Below are 6,000 nucleotides of genomic sequence, written 5' to 3'. Positions count from 1 at the left end.
CGTTCTTCAGCTGGAGGAATAGTCTGAAGAGGACGAGTCTGGAACACTTCCTCCCAACAATCTGCAATTACATTCATACCGAGGAGGGCTCGATGCATACCCAGACAATGGTCCCGGACGACCACAACTCCCTTCTGTTGTACAGTGACCCCACGAATCTCCAGGTCTGTAACCAGGTAACCGATGTACGGAATGTCCAGACCGTTTTCCCCTCGTAAGGTAAGCCAGGGGGCCTCTGCCTCCTGTAGACATGGGGCACTGAACAGTTCTTTAGACAGGCTTTCAGAGAATAGGGTGACTTGGGATCCGGTGTCAACCAGGCACCGGACGTTGATGCCATTCACCTGGATCTCCACAAGGGGGCAATGCCCGACTAGCCGATCTCTAGGGGAAGCAGGTAAAGAAGGGTCACTTAAGGGGGTCCCGACCACTTGACCCACAGTGGCCGGTGACTCTAAAAACCCCCTTGTGAGCTGCGGCGAGTGCCACACTGGCGACGGTAATGTCCAGACTCTCCACAGTTATTGCAAATTGGACGACCCTGGTCATCCCACTGGAACCTAGGCCCCGCAGGCCGGGATAGACGTCTCCCTCTATCTCGACTCGCGTCGGAGTAAGAACGCTCTCGAGGCAAGGGCAATGGACTTGGCCGGTCTCGACGGAACTCCTCCAAAAGAGTCTTGGACAGCTCGGTCATTTGTTCCCGGACGTCTTTCATGAGTTCATCCCGAAAGGTCTGCTTCCAATCGGATGGCCCAGCAGAGACTGAATCCCGGGCCCCACCGACAGCCATACAAACAGAGGGGTCCACCGCTTCCGCATGGTCCAGTTCCAAAGCCAGCGCCTCTCTCCGCAACTCCTCGAACGTCAATTCGGGATTTCGGCGGAGCTGTATCCGTAAACTCTGACGAATGGGGCCTTCCCTAAGTCCCAGGAGGAATTGATCGCGCAACAGGGTCTCTTCCCCTCCCAGACCATGGTCGCGCCTCCCCTTCAGCCTGGTATACTATGCAGAGCATAGGCCCGTAGGGTTTGCCGGGGTCCTTGTTTACAATTAAAGAACTGAGTCCGGAGGACGGCTACAGGAGTAACATCGCCATACTGTCCAGTCAAGAAATCGAAGACCGCCTGTGCCATAGCCCGAGTCTCTTCTGGCGCAGCCTGTACTTCCCTCCGGGCCTCTCCCTCAAGTGAATTTAGGACAAACTGCAATGTCTGGGAGGCACTTAGCCCCTGGAGCCCTGCCAGATATTCAACTTGGACTTTCCACTCTGACAAGCTCAGCTCTGACCCTGATCCTCCATACCTTCGTGCCCATGGGGCTCCCATAAAAATGGGCGTGACTTGAGGCCGGGCCGCTGGCAACTCTTCATCTGCCATCGGGTGTCTCTGGTCGCTCAACCCGAGGTGGTTACCCTGCCGACTGCGCCAATTCTGTCACAGGTCGGGATGGCCCCCCCTGTTACAGACCACCCCTATGAGCGTACCACCTCGAGGAGTTACCCAGAAACACCACGACCACAAACAAGGTATCAAATGTAAAAGGATTTTATTGAATTAAAATTTCATAAACTAAAACTGGATGTTTCTTCTTCTTGGCTGCTAGGGGTAAATATAGAGCGGATGCTGATCTAGAATTCACACGGCAGTTCCTCTTCAGACAGCCAGGGGTAAGTATGGAGCAGATACTGTTCTGGAATTCACACGGCAGTTCCTCTTCAGACAGCCAGGGGTAAGTATAGAGCAGATGCTATTCTGGAATTCACACGGCAGTTCCTCTTCAGACAGCCAGGGGTAAGTATAGAGCAGATGCTATTCTGGAATTCACACGGCAGTTCCTCTTCAGACAGCCAGGGGTAAATATAGAGCAGATGCTATTCTGGAATTCACACGCCAGTTCCTCTTCAGACAGCCAGGGGTAAATATAGAGCAGATGCTGTTCTGGAACTCACACGGCAGTTCCTCTTTGGGCAGCCAGGGGTAAGTATAGAGCAGATGCTATTCTGGAATTCACACGGCAGTTCCTCTTCAGACAGCCAGGAGTAAGTATAGAGCAGATACTGTTCTGGAATTCACACGGCAGTTCCTCTTCGGACAGCCAGGGGTAAGTATAGAGCAGATGCTATTCTGGAATTCACACGGCAGTTCCTCTTCAGACAGCCAGGGGTAAGTATAGAGAAGATGCTATTCTGGAATTCACACGGCAGTTCCTCTTCGGACAGCCAGGGGTAAGTATAGAGCAGATGCTGTTCTGGAATTTACACGGCAGTCCCTCTTCAGACAGCCAGCGGTAAGTATAGAGCAGATGCTGGTTCTTATTTAGGACTGGGAAGTCAAACAACAGTACATAAACATTCCACAATTCATCTTCAAGTCAATAGTATGTACGTACTCACAGCAGATGGCTGGCTTCAGCATGAGAGACACGGTGGACAGATTCAGGCTTTCAATATGAGAGGCTCAATGGAAAGATGCTGGTTCTTATTTAGGACAGGGAAGTCAGACAGCAGTGCATAAACATTTCACAAGTCATCTTCAAGTCAATGGTTTGTACGTACTCACAGCAGGTGGCTGGCTTCAGCATGAGAGACTCGGTGGACAGATTCAGGCTTTCAATATGAGAGGCTCAATGGACAGATGCTGATTCTCATTTAGGACAGGAAAGTCAGACAGCAGTGCATAAACATTTCACAAGTCATCTTCAAGTCAATAGTTTGTACGTACTCACAGCAGGTGGCTGGCTTCAGCATGAGAGACTCGGTGGACAGATTCAGGCTTTCAAGATGAGAGGCTCAATGGACAGATGCTGATTCTCATTTAGGACAGGAAAGTCAAACACTAGTGCATAAACATCTCACGACTCCTCTTCACACTGGATAGACCGGAGGCACACTCCTGCACAGTGCATTCTCAACGCACACAGTAAGGGGTTAATTCTGGAATAGGACGGCTGGGGGCACGAACAGACACAACAATCCTCACCTCAGTGCAACCGTCAATCACTTCAAATAATCATATGTGATCACTCCACAATAGTCACTTCACACTAGGCACAGCAACTCACACCACTCGCAGTGAATAAGATCTCCACTCGTGATCCCAGCCAGCCCACTCCTCTCGTGCCGATGGAACAGCGTGTCCACACTGTATGAGGAGTATACTACGCACACACCACTGCCATAAAAAGGTTTCCACAAGATCAAACAGAAGACCTCAATAGGCAACCTCAGAATACACCAAGGTCCAGGGCATATTCGCTGATCATTGATATACGGTATGAGACCAGGGTCAGATAATGAGGATCTCCAATGGCACTTAACTGTTACTGCTGTCCCTCCTTCTCTATCCGGGGTTAAACTGCTGTGTTCAGGCTCCTTCCCTGCCGTGGGTTCCTCTGTCCCCTGCCGCGCTCTGCTCTTCACTCAAACATCCGCATTTATGATCCCCCTCGTGAACGCGATGATTCAATCTCCGCCCATCTCACAGCTGCCGCTCGTTTCTCCTTTGCGGAATCCAGCCGAACTGTTTTTCATGGGGCAACCGGCGGGGTGTTACATTAAATTAGCTCCCCATGAAAACAACACCGTGTTCATGGTTCCTCACTTCGTCACCTGGTGACACTTAGAACACATCAATGTTATCTGGCAACAAATTCAATAAGCTAAAAAGAAGAGGAGGGAGCTCCATGTGACATTCCTGGATCTGGCTAATGCATATGGTTCATTGCCACATGAGCTTCTTTGGGTAGCATTTGATTTTTTTAAAGTACGTAGTAATGTCAATAACAAATTTAGTGAAAGCCTATTTTGGAGATTTGCAATTTAGTTTCTCCAGAATTCAGCACTACATAGCAATGCTTAGAGGTTGGAATAATGGCAGGATGCACCATTTCTTAACTGGCTTTTACCATGGCGATGGAAGTAATCATTAGGCCATCAAGATGGGTAGTAGGAGGAGAGCGCGTTTGGCTTCTGGGATACCACCAATCAGAGCATACATGGATGACTTGACAACCATGACTACAACAGTAGCCTGCACTAATCGGTTGGGGAAGTTAACAGATAATATTGAATGGGTACAAATGCAATTCAAGGCCTCTAAATCAAGGAGCATCTCGATAGTTAAAGTCCCTGTGAAGTCAAAATTTAGTATGTGTTCTGAGTTTGTCACACCACAGAAAAATGTGTTATTAGCCACCCAGCCAAATTTGAATGATAAAAAAAGCCGGCAAGTACATAAAATAAGCTATCAAAATCTTGAAAAATGAGCAGTTTTCTCTGCTCTCAAATGCTGGGGGCGTGTCCACAGCTACTCTGAAACCACGCCCATTCACAGGACAGCTGCCTATGGTGATATTAGGTGATACTGCTTTCGGGACGGGAGGATGAACGCTGAGGCGGGAGATAGTCGTTTCGGACCCGTTCACCAGTAACGGGATTATCAGTGAATCCCTGTTGTCTCTGAGGAAAGTTTATAAAACGATCCTGTGTAAAATGATCACTACAGAGGCGGGTGTTGGCGGTGATCCTCAGCTCTTCATCAAGGTTGGCTCTCCACAAAATTAATCCACCTCTTCTTGATGTGATAGTTTTTAGGAAATTTAAATAAAGACACCGATCTGTTTTATACATGATCGCATCCAGGTAGTAGCATATGCATTTCTGTGTCGAAGGCATAGCTAGCTAGCATACTGTAGGCTGTAGTAACTAATAGTACTGACAGTAAAGCCTGTTTTATGCTTCTGCGTCGAATCGACGACGTACCCCCGCAGACACCTATCCGTCGACGCGAACCCCTCTCCGACCCCTCCGCCGTAGCTCGACGTGCACCTCCAAAAATTTGTAACTACGCGTCGAGGCGACGCAGACAGCAAGGGCTTTGATTGGTCAGATTAATCATAATTTCAGGAGTGTAGCTTTTACGATTTCCCCCTCCTTTTATAGCGCTATTTTTAACATTTGCACCCTCGTTCTTTTAATTATAACACTCTTAAAGAAAGTAACGTTAAATAAAGAATTAAACTAAAAATAAACTGTTTTTTTATTTCATTGTTAATATATGTCTATATTCTTTTCTTTCTTTCTCGCAATAAACTTCAATCAATCAATAAATCAACGTTTGTTTTGAAACACAGTTTGTTGTTTATTTTCAATACAATGTTCACGGTTGAATCATTGATAATACAGTACTAACCAAGTCTGCCACGGGGCACATTATCCTGCCATAGCACAGTTCCATGTGGAGACTGAAAAAATCCTTCAAGTCATTCCGAACAGCTATCGTTATGGCAGCTCGGGTGGAACCTTTATTTTACTGTCTATGGGTGGAACGGGCCCTGGACATCCGTGTTGATTCTGTGGGGATAAAGTTTTGTGTCGTCTTGTTATTCAACGTCGATTAGCTCCAGCTGGCAGCTGCAACAACATTATCTCTCTTTCGCTCGCGGTGCACGGAACCAAAGAGATTCGCGAACCCCCCTAGCGTTCTGGCGGCGAAATGCACCGCGGAGCACCACAAAATCACGCAGAAGTATAAAACGGCCACGACGCCGTAGGACGCCGTGGAGTTGACGCAGAAGCATAATGAGGCCTTAACTCGCGATTGAGCGGCGAATGCGAATGTGCTCTATTGTTAGGGGAGAGATCAGCCTCAGTGCGTCATCAAGTAGGGGCGTGTCCATGAGCTCAGGGGCTCCAGTGCGTCATCAAGCCCTGTTTTAGCCCCGCCAAAAAAATACTCTTCAACCCTTCCACTGTTTGTCGTCTAACTTCTCCCACTCGAACTGTGTCCCTTAGATCCCCATTGTACCACCTCCCAAGACTCTTCACTGGCTTCTCAGAAAGCACATGAGTTTCAAGAATCCAAGAATTTGGTGATTTCAAGAATCTGAGAAACCAGTGAAGAGTCTTGGGAGATGGTACGATGGGGATCTAAAGGGCACAGTTCGAGTGGGAGAAGTTAGATGACAAGCAGTGGAAGGGTTGAAGAGCATAAACAGCT

General features: G+C 48.1%; 1 pseudogene; it reads right to left on the bottom strand.

The window, feature by feature from the left end:
* Positions 1-454: 454 nt before the first annotated feature.
* Positions 455-1,380, bottom strand: LOC148973287 (uncharacterized; annotated as a pseudogene).
* Between the last annotated feature and the right edge of the window lie 4,620 nt (positions 1,381-6,000).

This window comes from Pimephales promelas, chromosome 16 (assembly GCF_988280905.1).
Source record: "Pimephales promelas chromosome 16, fPimPro1.hap1.1, whole genome shotgun sequence".
Taxonomy (NCBI): Eukaryota; Metazoa; Chordata; class Actinopteri; order Cypriniformes; family Leuciscidae; genus Pimephales; species Pimephales promelas.
The sequence above is the reverse complement of the archived record's forward strand: the minus strand, read 5'-3'. Positions and strand labels throughout refer to the sequence as shown.